The 15,479-nt window shown below is 37.0% G+C and overlaps 1 protein-coding gene across 2 annotated transcripts in view; it reads left to right on the top strand.

Moving 5' to 3' along the window:
* The window catches only part of PHF14 (PHD finger protein 14), a 233,087-nt gene extending 218,902 nt beyond the window's left edge, over positions 1-14,185 (top strand). The window contains exons 19-21 of one of the 2 annotated variants that reach the window (XR_012010961.1): positions 5,744-5,886; positions 12,579-12,759; positions 13,786-14,185. The gene's annotated coding sequence lies outside the window, so the exon portion shown is untranslated. The remainder of the gene's footprint in view (positions 1-5,743; positions 5,887-12,578; positions 12,760-13,785) is intronic. The other variant, XR_012010962.1, reaches the window with a different exon arrangement.
* Positions 14,186-15,479: the final 1,294 nt, after the last annotated feature.

Here is a 15,479-nt window from a genome sequence, read left to right as displayed (position 1 = left end):
ACTTTCGTTCCTAAAATAAGTTGTTGAATAGTATGAGAGGCATAGTGACACGCAGCCACCTGACCTTTTATTTTATTTTTTAATAAAGATTTTATTTATTTATTCATGAGAGACATGCACAGAGAGAGAGAGGTAGAGACACAGGCAGAGGGAGAAGCAGGCTCCGTGCAGGGAGCCTGACGAGGGACTCGATCCCGGGTCTCCAGGATCAGGCCCTGGGCTAAACCGCTGAGCCACCCGGGTTGCCCCATGACAGGCATTTTAAATATTTATATTTACAGGATAGCTTTAATCATTTAAAACTGTACTTTTCCTTTTTAAAATAAAAAAAAAATACCCCTGTTTTAGGACAGGGAGTGATAAAGTAGAATCACTGTAAATTTCCTTTAGGGATAATTTGCCATATGAACTTCCCAAAATTTTAGGATCCACACATTCATACTATCACTACATACATATAAATCCTGTTTTTTTTTTAAGACTTATTTATTTATTCATGAGACACAGAGAGAGAAAGCAGAGACATAGGCAGAGGGAGAAGCAGGCTCCCTGGGACTCAATCTCAGGACTCCAGGATCGTGCCTTGAGCCAAAGGGAGCCTCAACCACTGAGCCACCCAGGTGTCTCCATATAGATCCTGTTGTCACCCTACAAGGCTGTCCACCTTATGTAACTGATTAGGTTGTATTTAATATGCAGATTATGCATATTTTGTTTAAGGTTTCATAAAATATTACATATTATAGTAGCTCAGGCTGCCATAACAAAATACCCCAGCCTGGGCAGATTAAACATCAGAAATTTATCCTTTCATAATTTGGGAGGCTAGAAGTTCCAGGTTTTCATTTCTGTTGAAGGCTCTTCCTGGCTTGCAGAAAGTGGCCTCACTGCCTCCTCACATGGGCTCTTGGTGCATCAGGAGCAAGAAAACAGGCAAGCTCTCTGGTTTCTTATAAGGACACTAATCCTGTCATCAGGATTCTAGCCTTATGACCTCACTAACCTTAATTATTTCCTTACTCCAATTACAGCCATCCTGGGGAGGTAGGGCTTCAGGATATAAATATGGGCGGTTGGGAGGGACACATCCAGTCCATAACCCATTGTTTAAGGAAGTCCCAGTGCCTCTGTTAATAACTACTCTAGTTAAAAAGCACAGGAGCAAACTCCCAATGAAATGTCTGTGACAGAGTGGATTATATAAAAACTACTATGCCACCTCCTCCAAAACACGAGAATTCTGCTTTATGTTTTGTACACTGAGTTATGATGGAACAAAATATTAGAAATGTTAATAACTGGAACATGATCTAAAACTGATTTCTAAAGAAGACAAACCATTGCACAATTGTATGTACCTGTTTTATCTCTGTACATCCCCATTCCTTAGCTTGTTTCCTAGCCCATGGAAGGTGTAACACTGCCACTGTAGGTCAGCCTGTGACTGACAATACAGACTACGTAAAGGACAAAATTCCTTTGTACCTCATGGTGCCTGTATAACCTCCACCCACTCGACTGAATTGTTCTTTCTTCATGTTAGTGTTTGGGCTCTATTTCTTCATATCTTTAGAAAACTTAAAACAACTTTACTCAGTACTTTTCTCTATCATACTTAACAACCAGCAGTTTTTTAAAAATTGTGTTCAGAATTCTAGTCTTTCCTCAGGTCTGTGAAGTAAACAGCAGACGTTGGAAGAGGTGTTAGGCTGTTCTCAAATGGAAACTGCTGAGCACTAAGATCTTAAATTCATTCAATAGAACTTTACTGGAACTTTCTACCTGCTGTGCACTGTCTATTACCAGGAATTTAATAACAAACTCCCTCTGCTGTCACTGTCTTGAAATTCTCAATACTTTTTAAATATGGGGCCCCACAGTTTTACTGTGCCCTGGGCCAAAGTACATACCAGGTACTACTAAACATATTGCTTTTACTCTTTAAATTAATTGTATTGGAGTATAGTTTACATACAATATCATACACACATTCTAAATGTACATATTGCATGAATCAGTAGGGTTTTTTTTCCTTTTTATTGCTGAGTACTTTTTCATCATATGAATATACCACAATCTATATCCATTTGAACAGATATTACATAAAAGGAGATATTCAAATGGACAAGAAGTATCTGAAAATATGTTCAACATCATTTAGTTATCAGGAACATGCACATTAAAATCACAATTACCACTGTATACACACTAAAATATCTGTAATTATGTTGTCCAATACAGCAACCACTAGCCACATGTGGCTTGCATGAAAGAAGAATAAAGTGTCTCATTAATTTTATTCTGATTACATGCTGAAATGAAAATAAATTCAAATAGATCTGGCTAAAGAAAGTATACTATTAAAATAAATCTCCACTGTTTCCACTGTTTTAATGTAGTTGTCCATGTATTTTCCATTGTATTTCTATGGACGGTCCTGGGCTATAATTTAAAGTTTGATGATGAAATGCTGGTGCAGTTATGAAGCAAATAGAACTTATATAGAGGACTCAACTAACCTATGTTCAGACTCATGCCCCACAGAACTTCTGAATATTAAACGTGTTGTAAGTTGCTAGTTTTGTGGCAATTGTTATGCAGTAATAGAAAACAAATAAGATACTGCATAAGCAGTTGGGGATAGGCTGCTACTGTTGGCAAGTCTGGCATTCAACAGTGGTAACCGGATCTCCTTTTGGGAGTAAAGAGTAACGTGATGGAGTCCATACACAGCTCAATCCCTTTAGGATGGGCATTTTATTCATGAACCTATTGAGAATGTGATGCAGCCATGGAAAGAGGCTGGAAGACAGCTAAAGAAATTGTCATCTTGTCCACCTGATTCTTAGTACAAGTGTAAAATGGTACACTTTGAAAAGGGTTCAATTTTTGTATGAAGTCAAACATACACTTAATACGTGACCCCATACCTCCCCTATAGATTTTTACATAAGAGAAATGAAAATATATGCTTACACAAGTATTTGTTTACATGAATTACATATAGTTACATACATGAATTACATTTGTTCCAAGGACATTTTAAACAACCTTATAATATTCATAATTAGCTAAAAGCTGGAGACATTTTTTTTTCTTTTTAAGTAAAAGTTGCATTTTATAATGGTTATTCTCTTCAGAAACTATTTTTCACCCTAAGCTGTAGGGTATTGGAAAATTGGACATATTGTGCAGATTTGTAACAACAACAATATAAAGGACGAGAGTAATCACTACCTACAAAAAGATCCTGAATTTAAAAAGAAATTAAACAGCATAAAAATTTTCAAAAAATTCAGCTTTTGAAAAACAGTGTAATGCCTTATTTGAAAGCATTTCATGTAGTTAAAACTTTTTAATGACACCTTGTTCCGTTTTAATGATTTGTTTTGAATGACCTTTGCAGTTGAAAGTACATTTATATACAACCTAAATTTTTAAGTCATAACTATATCTTCTGGATAAATTCTGTCCCTTGCCATATGATTAGGGAGCTTAAGTGAGGGAGGGAAGTAAGATGTGCACCCAGTTGCTCAACTTGAAGCGTATATGAACTACTTTTAGTTTCTATGAACTTTAAGTGTCTATGAACTTCAAGTTTTACTTCCCCACATCCCTAACAGTATATGCTCTTTCCAGGGTGTGACATTCTGATCATCCAGATGAAATGAGGTGAGTCTAGGTAGTTTTGCTTCTCTAACATTTTTTGGAAAATGACAATTACATTCTTATTGCTCACTTTGTTTTGTATATTCTTTCTGTAAATCACTAATGACTTTCCTTTAAGCTTAAACCATTAGAGACATCTGACATATCTGTACTCTCTTATATCTGTTAAAATCTGTCTTGTTTTTTCCCAGATAGAACAATTGCTATTTAAGTTAAATGTATACAAAAACAAAACAGTTTCTTATAAATGCATCTCTCACATGACTATCTAAGATTTATTACAAAGTCCACTGAGAAAGAAGAAATAAGTTCAGTTCATTGCACTGACATTTATTTCCCAATGCCTCGGGTCCCTGAGGCCTGCACGCATTTCGATCAGTTGGTTGGTAACACGGCGTGGGACCAGAGCAACTTACTCCTCCAGATAGTAGGCTAAGTAAGATTCACTCTGAATAGTGAAGGTTGATTAGAAACCTACTCCATTTCACATCACCTCAAGAAAACAATTTTTACCTAGCCACGATTGAACAAATTTCATCCCCATCCCAGACTATCCTGAACAAACATAGCAGGTAATAAATGTTTTCCCGTGGTGAATTCAATGTGGAGTCCGTGGTTTTGTTATCTAGAGAGGAAGTTAAGTGCTAACAGCAGCAGCATGAAAACACATAGAACTATGGCATAATTCTGATTTGTTTTAGCAAAACTATTAATTTCCTTGTTACAAAGCCAAGTTAAGTACAACCCTTTAAAACTGTTGAACCATGAAAGCCATTTTCCTTAAGGGTTTTAAATTTGGGAACAGACTCATGAAATTTATAGCTTTAATGAGATATTCTTTGCCTGCAGTCAAAATGAAAGCTAGATCATTGGTTTCCCAGCATGACACCTATGTGTTCTTGTGTGCACTTGATATCATTAGGCTCATAATAACACAGCCAATATCACATTAATGTTTGAAAGGTTCGCTTTTGTCTCTTAGCTTATGTCTTTCATTTACACCTACAGCATGCTAAATATCTCTCTAGACAATAAGATATACTTTACCTTTATTGATACTGTCATTGCAGTAAAAAAAAAAATCACTGTTTTCAAATCCATGTTTCAAGACACAAACAATAGATAAGGTTTCTACAAAACAATAATTGAATCATGTTGTATGTATAAGTTTGAAGATGATAATATCCCTTCTTGATACATAAGGAGGAGAAAATGTGGCTCTCCCTCATGCATGCCAGTTCCAACTATCATTTATAACATTGAGTCTAATTCCAAAGGTGATGCAAGCTCATTATTGCTTTTAAAGACAGATGAACTCTTTCAGCATATTCAGATTTCAGGACAGTGAGAAAGGCAGCTTATTAAATAGCATCAGAAAGAGGTAATAATCGTTGAAGGAATCTGTCATTCTATGCTCCATGGTGGAAAGAACATGGTGAAAGAGCTCTGAAGATTAATCAAGTCTATGGTTTGCAAAATATTTTTCTTATATAACACAATGTAATTCTGTGATTAAGGAACCTAATTCTGTAAGCTGTGCCCTCAAATTCATGCAAATATTTGAAGGTATCCTATCTGTAAATTTATGATGCCTCTACTATTTATTACCATCAACAATATCAGACATAAATACAAAAGTATAGAGAAGGTTACAATGAATCCCTATCTACTCATAACTGAGAGTCAACAATGCTTGAAATTTTGCCATGCTTGCTTTATATATGTTTCCTTTCTTTTTCACCTAATTATTTTAAAGCAGATCGCAGACTACAATGCCTTTTAACACATATTCTCCTTTCAACAATTTGCTTCTGATTGGATGTGTTTAACTTGTACATATTTTTCTCTGACAGATGAACATTTTGCTTTATTTTTTTAATACTGTGGGACTGTAGGGTAATATGTTCACGGAAGATCGGACCACAGTATATAGTCCGCCTTGTGCACTTCAGGCCACGCTTCTAGGGAGATTCAACAGAAGACACTTGGTCTGAATTTTTTTTTTTAATGGTGATGATATAAGAAGCAGAAATCACACAGACTCTTAATTCACATTTGCATTTTTGCACCTTAGGCAGAAAACTTGAACCAATCAGAGCTGCAAATCATAAAGGAGAGCACGTTTCAACCTCCAGAGCACTGTTGAACCAGGACGTCCTGATTATACTAACAAGGGACAAAACTGTGCATTCAGCAACGCCTCCAAACATGTATCTGGTTAGTAAAAATCAGATTAACAAATGGAACATCTGTTCAGGGTTATGATTATCTCTCCTTTTCTACACTATCTTTTTGGCAAGTATTGATTTGGGACTTAAAATTTTACATTTGGTTATGTGTATTCTGGAAGTCATGAGCAGTCTTATGTAAAAAGTTTTAAGAGGCTGTTTGCTTTCAGTGCCCTTAGACACAGCCAATATATGCGTTCCTTCTTCCCTTGTCCCAGAGCCCAGGTCTGTCTTCCTTGGTGAACCATTTCTGCTCAAGACCTTTCCTTAAACCTGTATCTTTCCTAGATCCTCTAAAATCAAGTTCTCCCACTTGCCCTCAAATCCAGGATCACTTTCCCATGGAGTTCTACATTCTCCATTTGGTTATAACACACCAGAACAGCTGGTGAACATGATGAATAAATTCTTCATGAGTGTATTAGTCAGGCTAGGCTACGCTATACTGTGGAAACAAACAGTCCAGAAATCTCAGTCAGTGCCTTAAACCAACAAAAGTCTACTTCTCACCTGTATCACTGTCTGTGGCACTTCTTGCCAGTTCTTCAAGAACTGCCTCATGGATTTATATGTTCACACTGCAGCTTCAACATTTGAGTGTTCACCACTTGAAAGAGAGAGAAAGAAAAAGAGAAAGAGAGGGAAGAAAGAGAATCTGGTGAGAGAGATAAAAAACAGAAAATTGTCATGAGTAAGGCTTCCAACAGAGGTTCATGAAAGGGGCTATACAGATCACAGATGGAGAGCAGCTAAAGAAGCACAGAGGTGGAAAAATACTTCATACAAATAATACCTGAGTATTATATAATAATGATTCTATTAATAATTATAATTCATATTTATATGAATTATATTCATATTTATAATTTATATATAATTATATTATATATTTATATTTATATATGAATATGAATTATATTTATAATCACAATAAAATTATATTTTATATAATTTACATAATAAATTTATATGCTATATATTATATAGTTTATATAATAAATTATAATTATATATTATATATATTATATATATAATTATATATAATTATTATATAATTATAATTCTATAACAGAAGTATGTTATATAATATATAAATATCATCATTATTATTATTATTATTATTATATACCACATTGATACCTGGCTTTGAAGGCATGGGATTTTATCAGAAGTGGTAGTGGGAATAATGTTTTAGAGAGATGAAACAAGAATATGCAAAGATAATGAGTTTTCAAAGGTTAAAGATGATTCAGCATGTCTGGATCCAAGAGAAAGCAGGGCAGGAAGTGACAGGAGCTGCACCTAGGAAGAAAGGATGATGTATTCTTATGAAAGGTTTTGGGAGTTTCCTAAGGCACTTGGACTTAGTTCTGCAGAATTGGACATTTATTAAAATCAAACAGGGGTGATGGCTGTACAACACTGTGAATATAATTAATGCCACTGAATTATACACTTGAAAATAGCAAATTTTAGGGGCTCCTGGCTGCCCTATTGATAGAGCATGTGACTCTTGATCTCAGGGTTGCAAGTTTAAGCCCTGTGTTGGGTGTAGAGATTACTTAAAAACAAAATCTTTTTTTTTTTTTTTAAAGATTTTATTTATTCATGAGAGACAGAGAGAGAGGCAGAGAGAAGCAGGCTCTCTCAAGAGAGCCTGATGCAGGACTCGATCCCAGTACCCCGGGATCACAACCTGAGCCAAAGGCAGACACTCAACCACTGAGCCACCCAGGTGCCCCCCAAAAACAAAATCCTTAAAAAAAAATGTACAAAAATAAGATGGCAGATTTTATTATAGATAGAATACACATTTGAAAATATCAATAATGGGTTATACTAAAAATGATTTAACTGTACACTTTAAATCAATAAATTTTATGTTATATACATTATATCTCAATAATTTTATTTGAAAATGATTTAGGAAAAAAAAAAAAAGAAAATGATTTAGGCCTTAAAAAATAAAATCATATGAAGAGCTTTAAAAAAACCCTGACACTTGAGCCCCATCCAATGATCAATTAGGGCTGAATCTCTGGGGGTGGGCTGAACATTCAGCATCTTGAAGCACTCCAGGTGACTCTGATGTATGGTCATGGTGCAGGATCATTGCTGTAGACAATAAGGAACCAGTGAAGAATTTTAATCAGGGGAGTAACATGATCGAATCTGCATTTTAGGAACATAGATCCTTGACTTTTCTGCTCAGATCCTTTGGTAGCCAAACGAATGTGTATAGAGACTATAACGGCCTAAATCTGGAAACAACTCCAATGTCCCTTAGCTGGCAAATGTCAAAATAAATTCTGGTATATTCATACAACAGAATACTATTCAGCAATAAAAGTTCCCACTACCTTGATCATACTAACTGTATTTCTGCTGCCTCAAGCTCTATTTTCCAAGGCAATATCTGCCCTTATTTCCTGTAGGCTTGTCTGCTGCCCATACAGGCTTCCCTATTAACAATTCTCCAATTGTCTCTCAAGACAGAAACCTCATTCATTTTTCCTCCATTTTTAAAAGTTATGATTTGCATATAGTAAAATTCACACTTTTAATGTACAGTTCTTTGTGTTTTGACATAACTACAGTCATTCTACCATCACAGTTAAGGTAGAAAACAGTTTTATCACATCCCTGAGTTACCTTATGCTCCTTTATAGCCAACGGTCAATGTCTTCTCCCGACCCCCAACCTCTGGCAACTGCTCATCTATTTTCTGTCCATAGAGTTTTGCCTTTTTCAGAATGTCATAAAAATGGAATGCTGTAGTATATAGTTTTAGGTGGGGCTTCTTTCACTTAAAATAGTTCATTTGTGTTGTTTCATGTATCAGGAGTTAATTCCTTTTTACTGTTGAGAAGTGTTGATTGTACAGATATACCACAGTTTATATTACCCACTCACCAGTTGAGAGAAATCTGAGTGGTTTCCAGGTTTTGGTGATTATGAATACAGTTTCTATAAATATTTGTGTCTTTGTGGAAACATAATTTTTACTTCTCTTGGGTACCTAGAAGTGACGTGCTGGGTCATGTGGTAGGCATATATTTCACTTTGTACTATGCTACCAAGGTGTCTGCCAGAGTGACTGCAACATTTTACATCGCCACAAGCAATATATGATGGTTATAGGTGCTCCACATCTCCACATTCTCACCAGGACTTGGCATTTTATGTTTTGTTTTGCTTTCATTTTTTAGCCAAACAAGCATCTCACTGTGGTTTTACTTTGCACTTCCCTAATGACTAACAACTTTGAACGCTTTTTCATGTGCTATTTGTCACTTGTATATATTCTCTACGGAAGTGCTTGTTCATATCCTTTGCCTGTTTTTCTACTGGGTTGTTTACAAAGTTGTTTTTTAAATGTCCCTCATTGCTTTTCTCTAACTTTGACCCAGGCAGTTTTTCTTCTATTAAAATAATAAAATTTTCTTTTTCTATCATTAAATCTCCTTCTAGCTCCTGCTTTCAGGATCAATAAATAGTCTCCTCTTGTTATATTCAGCCACCTATCTCCCCTTATCTGAGGCCATTCTTTCTCTCACAAGGTTGAGGTCTTGAAAGTTACCTCTTAGTCTAATGAAGCTTTTGTCTCTGTTCTACTATGTCCTGCTCTGGACAATCCACACTTCCTTATAGATGTGTGTACTTCTAAACCTACTTTTAGCCAAAGCTATTTTGAATTGTCTCTTTTTCCTCTTTGTTCACCCAAATAGCCTTTTCTCTCTTTTTTTTTTTCCCCCTTTCATGTTGAAGGTTTTCCTCAAATGTCTGGAAATCCTTGACAGCCCACTCATTCTAAAGAATGGGCACTGCGTATGCTATGTACGTGGGAAAAGGTTGTAGGTTGGTGAGATTCACTTCAGGAGGCATTGATAAATTAATAAAAGAATCGGGGATCCCTGGGTGGCTCAGCGGTTTGGCGCCTGCCTTCAACCGTGATCCTGGAGACCCGGGATCAAGTTCCACATCAGGCTCCCTGCATGGAGCCTGCTTCTCCCTCTGCCTGTGTCTCTGCCTCTCTTTCTCTCTGTGTCTCTCATGAATAAATAAAATCTTTTTAAAAAAATCTGTCAAAAGCCAGTACATCTCTGATTGTGTGTGTGTGTGTGTGTGTCTGTCTGTCTGACCATTTCCTCCAGGAAAAATGCTACAACCTCCTTCTTGAAACTATGTGTCTTAGGACAGTATGCCAAGGGTGAGAGAGCCAGGGCTCTAGTGGGGCTAGAAAGTCTCATGGCATCACCTGTACAGTCACTCAACCTCCCTGTGACCTCTCCCCTCTGTCCTTAGAAGGACTTCCTGTCTTTCTGTTTGGAGACCCTCTGGTCTTTTGGTAAGGAATGGATGTCCCCCCTTTAGCTGAAGGGACACATCTGACAGTATAGAGTGGAAAAATGCACCTAGATATTTGTTCCTCATTCATGTTTTTCAGCTTCACTCTTCACTCCAGCCTCCCACCAAGTCTGGTAGTTCAATTTCTTGGGTATTATGGAGTTTGGAAACACATACCAGTCTGACTCTCATCCCCCTTTTCCGGGCCCTGGAGCTCACCTTCTCTGCTGAGCTAAGAGAGTGACCACTCATCATATTCCTTCCATCATTCCAAAATTTGATTTTATTGTTCTCCTTGTCCCTGTGATTTCAAATCCTTTTACTTTATTTCAGTTTTACTGGGTCTTCCAGAGGCAGCAGAGAGAAACATGAGTTCAATCTACTATTTTTTAAACAAAAATCTGCCCCAATTTTTAAATATAATTTTCACATGATTGTTAGGAAGTTTCTTAGTCAAATATAGCTTGTTTGTAAGTAATAACAATCCACTCAAGCCTACTTATGTAAAGAGAGGTTTCATGTATGAGCACAGGAATGTCTCACAGAATCCAAATACCTAAAAACCTTAGACTGGAATGGGGAACTAAAAGATCTTCCAGAATCAGGGTAGTTCATTGGCACTATAACTTTCTGGAGTTGCCCCTTTATTTTTACCTAAAATGGTCCTCTTCTCTTTTCTCTTTCCCCTTTCCTTTCTTCCCCCATCCACCTCTCCCTTCTTCCCTGTAAAAACTCCTTTTGGTTACTCATCAGCATAGGGTCTAAATGAGCTACAACATTGGCTCCTGATCTTCCAACTCTAGGAATTTCCATCAACTAACTCTAAAGTCTCAAACGAGGTAATCTGATTGGCCTAGGTCTTGAGTCACGTTTTCCCATATCTTATCAGCTAAGGGCAGGGAGTGATAGGCTACAAACTCAGTGACAGCTAGGGCCATTGGAAGGAGACATTTCTCCTGGACCCAAAGCACTAAGACTTATCTACTACATGCTGATTAAATAAGTAGTGGATATGACAGTGTTCTAGTACAACATAGATATTAAGCTTTTCCTCAAATAGTTCCAAATTTATGGAATATCTTCATCATTTGTAATTTCATTAAAATCTTTCACTCCTAAATAAGCTTAAAAGATACAAAAAAGAAAATGAAAGCTAGTAAGGTTAGCCAAGTGGCTCAGAGAAGCTACACATGGTGATGGAATCTCAAAGCATGAAGACTATGACTGCTATACAGAGACATTGAATGAGAAGGCAACAGAGGTGCAAGATTCTAGTTCAGAATCTACAACTCAATGACCAACACTCAGAGCAAGACTTGAAACTTCTTAATGTAGTTAGAACAATGTTAGAGTGAATAATTTAGAACCAAAGTACTAATGGATTAAAAATAGAAATAAAGTCCATATGAAAAGAAACAGTTTTATTGAAAAGTAGATCTAAATCTCAGGGTAAGAAAATAAAATAAAAAAGAAGAGGTAAAAACCTATATAGAATTTAACTTCATTTTAGAGTTATTATGGCTTTGGCATATTATTTGTCCAAAGAATCACATTTCCAAGGATACTACATGATGATATTGCAATGACAGAAATGATTAGTTTGGAATATTAAATATAAAAATATAAAACTAGGGAAATAACTGTTGATTTAAAAACACTATTAGAACCAATTAATTTTTAAAAGGAAAAAAGTCAAGAGGAATGTCATTCCCAAAACTTTGAGAACAAAAAACTTAGACACAGATTGTTCTTTAAATATTCTAAGCACACACAAGGAAGATATATTTCTCTGGCTTGGAAAGGTTTGCATTTTCTGCAGTTCACTGAACAGACAAAATGTCAAAGGGAAATCTCAGCTCTTCTTATCCATAGTTTATATTATAAAACATAAAAGAAGCTGTGAGCTTCTCTTAAAAAACAAAACAAAAGAAAACACCAGCACTTACAAAGCCCTCTTATTCTGTACTCATTCAACACCTGTGTAGTGTCTTTTTCCTCCTGGTTTAGTGCATCATGATCCATGAAGCACATTTACACTTTGACAAGCTGGGCAGGAGGTACAAGCTCAATGCAAAGGAACTGGCTTGATAGGGTCAGAAGAGAGGTATGTGGTAGAGAGTGATCCATTCCTTCAAGAAACTACAAGAAGCGGCCCTTGCTCTTTGGTTGATTATGGGCCTCAGTGGAGGAGGCCAGAGAGAACACATGATTTCACCACTTCTAGATCCAACTACCTTAAAGAAGTTCTTTAATTGAAGGGCTCAAATAAATATCTCAAAACCATCCTATAAAGCCTAAATTCCTTTTCATTTTGTGTTGATTCTTCTATCCTAGGCTTGAGCTGGATGAGTAGAACATTTCTCTGCTCAAGGTTCTCCTGACTTCTTCCAGGGAAAAGAGTGAACTCCCACTGAAGAGCTGGAGTGGGGAGCAAATGGTGTGTTACATGATTCCAGCTCAGTTTCTCTATTTGCAAGGCTGAGATAATTTTTTTCCCCTACAAAATTGTCTCAAGGTAATCCTATCTCATCATCAAGAGAAGTCATTTCTGCCTACTAATTGGCTAGGTTAGTCGATGTTACAGAGCCACATCTACAAGCCAGATATGCTCCTCTGCTTATGCTGCTTTTCAATATCAAAGTCCCTTCATAGTTTAACTTTTATTAATTTATTTTAAAACAATTACCACTCTTTAGGAACATGTCTATTATGTAAAGAGAGAAACACCCAAGTTACTCTACAAACACATAATCCAAAAAATGCTCATTGAAGCTCAGCTTTGCTAGACTAGATGTGTTAGGATGGAAAGTAAAATGATTCCCAAACTTCTGGGTAATTGTGGAAGATACACTTTAAGGTTGCCCCTGTCAAAGAAAACAGTCAGACATTTGTCAAAGGCTGCAAGATAGATTTTATTAAGGCTATGGCAGTAGGGGACAGAGACCCCAGTATAAACTAATTCAACTCCACTGAAATAAAAAGGATGCCTTTTAATGCTGGGTGGGCCAGAGGGAAAGCACTGAAGGACACTAGGGGGAGGTCGGCCAATGTGATGAGGGGGCCATGGCGGCTAACTGCTTACTGAAGTCAGGCTCATTTCTTCCCAGGGAAAAGGGAAACAAACATCTCTCTCTTAATGGTTACATTTCAGAGAGATGGCTCTCCAGGTCCTTGAGAAAGACATTTCTGGGTTGCAGAAGATACATCTCAAAGAGGTAGAGAAAGGATTTACAATTGCAAGCTTTCTAAAGTAAATGCTCTACAAAAAGGGAGATCAGGGACCTATAATCAGATTTTAGCTAAAAGAACAATATTTTCTTTTGGCAGCACTGAGCTTTTTCAGACAACTCTTTTAAGAGGACAGGTTTGTCATCCTAGGACATAGCCTTGAGCTGATAGAAGCTACGTTAGAGTTTGTTCAAATGTCTTAGTATGCATAGTGGATAAAGTCATTTGTACTGAGAGTTTGTCAGTTCTTACCTCCATAATTCCTACCTCCTGATATTCATATCTTTGTGTAATCTCCTCTCTTGGAATACAGGTGAAACCTATAAATTGCTTCTAATCTATTGATTCAACAAAGATGACAAAATGAACATGTCTACATTTATGTAATAACATTACATAAGATGGCAAAAACATCTTGTGAAGAGACTATCTGCTCACTTATCGGTCATGATGAAAGGAGACCCAAATGGAAGAAACTAAGGATGGCCTCCAGCCAACAGTCAGTGAGAAAAAAGGCCCCCAGTCCCACAACCACAAGGAAATGAAATCTGTCAACCACTTCAATGGAACGAACCCTTTCCCAGTCAAACATTCAGATGAGATCGATTCCAGACAACACTTGGATTGTGCCCCTACAGAAAATGAATCAAAGTGTGCTCACATTCCTGGCACAGAAATTGTGAAATAATAAATAGATATATTTCTAAGCTAAATTTATGGTGATTTGTCATAGAGCAATAGATAGCTAATATAGTCCATGCTTCCAAAAGCATGTTTAGTTTAACTTTATTCTCATATTGGGCTCCTTAGGCAGTGGGGGAGTTTTCACATCTAAATCAGTTTGGGGAATGTTGCATTCTATACTCTCTGCCCCCTTAGAGAATCACTGTATTCTTTTTTTTTTAAATTATTTTTTTTATTCATGATACACACATAGAGAGAGAGAGAGAGGCAGAGACACAGGCAGAGGGAGAAGCAGGCTCCATGCAGGGAGCCCGACATGGGACTCGATCCCGGGACTCCAGGATCGTGCCCTGGGTCAAAGGCAGGCGCTAAACTGCTGAGCCACCCAGGGATCCCTGAATCACTGTATTCTGAAAAATACAACAACAAAGAGATATCACTAAATCAGAGTTACCTGGATTTTTTTTCCATTATGGAGCTCAGCCTCATTTTGATTTTTTTTAAACTTCTAGTAATATCTTATAAAACTAATTTTCAAATTATCACACCACAAGGTAATGGTTGCAAAGAACAGTAACTTTCAAGCTAGGAAGCTCATCCCTTCAAGGGTACGATTAAGACCTGCAACAGGTACATGCCTATGGTAATTTTAAGGAAATCAATTTCCAGATTCCCACTTCCTTATATTGTGTTCCCCAAACTAACCGGCTGGACAATATTCATGGGGAGAAGCCTTCAATATTCCTTTTCCACTTTACAAAAGAAAGGTGTCCTTCCCATTCAAGCCCAGTAAAGCTCTAGATGACAGAGGGACAATTTGAAACACTGGTGTCTATGTTCAGAAAGTGAAAGACCATTAAACTAGGTATTAAATCCTTTCAGAACCCCAATTTTTCCTTTCTTTACTTTCACACTGCAGAAGTGCTTATGGGGTGAAGGAAATTGTTGTGGCCATCTTTGGAAATATAAAATGCCAGAAATGATCAAGTAATTCCTTAATGATGGTTTCCTCAAAGATTATTCGGGCAAAATAAAGGATGTCCTAAGGTTGGGCTAAGACATCCCATGGGGAAAGAGTAAAACTCAAAGCTCTGAGCTGCTTGCTGCAGCCTGCCTCAGCATGGCAGCAGGGCATGGGAAAAGAAAGAGGCTCTAAAAGCTCTAGAGTTCACACATACAGAGTTAATTCCCACAGCAAGTCAGGAGAGTGTTGAAGATGAGGGAGTCCTCTTCCATACCAAACATGCTCAAAAGACCTTTTCACAATTACTCAAAAGTAAGGGGAATTTTTACCCATATTTTAAAGATGCAGGAAACTGCACT

This window comes from Canis lupus, chromosome 18 (assembly GCF_048164855.1).
Source record: "Canis lupus baileyi chromosome 18, mCanLup2.hap1, whole genome shotgun sequence".
NCBI classification, from domain to species: domain Eukaryota; kingdom Metazoa; phylum Chordata; class Mammalia; order Carnivora; family Canidae; genus Canis; species Canis lupus.
The sequence above is the reverse complement of the archived record's forward strand: the minus strand, read 5'-3'. Positions and strand labels throughout refer to the sequence as shown.